Below are 634 nucleotides of genomic sequence, written 5' to 3'. Positions count from 1 at the left end.
ACCAGCTCTTTCCAAAGGTTTGTGAAGTTCTCATTAATTATTTGTTTAAATTAGCTTTGTTTCCTTTTTCCTCACTTCTCCTTCTGGTATATCTATTATTCTTATATTGCTCTTTCTAATGGAATCAGATTGTTCTCAAAGAGTTCTTTCAGTTATTTTATTCTCAATTCTCTTTCTCCTTGCACCTGAGTCATTTCTAGACTTCTAGCTTCAATACCAGTAATTCTTTTCTCCATCTTGTCTGCTATATTCCCTAAACTCTCTAATTCATTCTTTATCTCATTTAGTGAGTTTTTCAGCTCCATAATTACTGTTTTTGTTTTCGTTTTCATTTCAATCTCTTTGAAAAGCACTGCTTTTGCTTGTTGATTTTATTTCAAAGCTTATTGAACTGACTTTCTGAGTTTTCTTGTATCTCTCTGAGTATTTTCAGTACTACAATCTTGAATTCTCTGTCTTTTAAATTACTGTCTTCCATGTCTTCAAGTTTATTTTCTGGAGATTTTTAATTTCTTTCTGAACTAACTTGTTACCTTGAGTCTTCATGGTACCTGATGGATTTTTTCTCTGCCAGGGCATTTGAAGGAATGAAATCTTTTTCAAGCACTTGTTTCTTTTAACTGTTTAGCAGGTT

The sequence above is a fragment of the Pteropus vampyrus genome, unplaced genomic scaffold (assembly GCF_000151845.1).
Source record: "Pteropus vampyrus isolate Shadow unplaced genomic scaffold, Pvam_2.0 Scaffold4, whole genome shotgun sequence".
NCBI lineage: Eukaryota > Metazoa > Chordata > Mammalia > Chiroptera > Pteropodidae > Pteropus > Pteropus vampyrus.
This window is presented reverse-complemented; position numbering follows the sequence as displayed.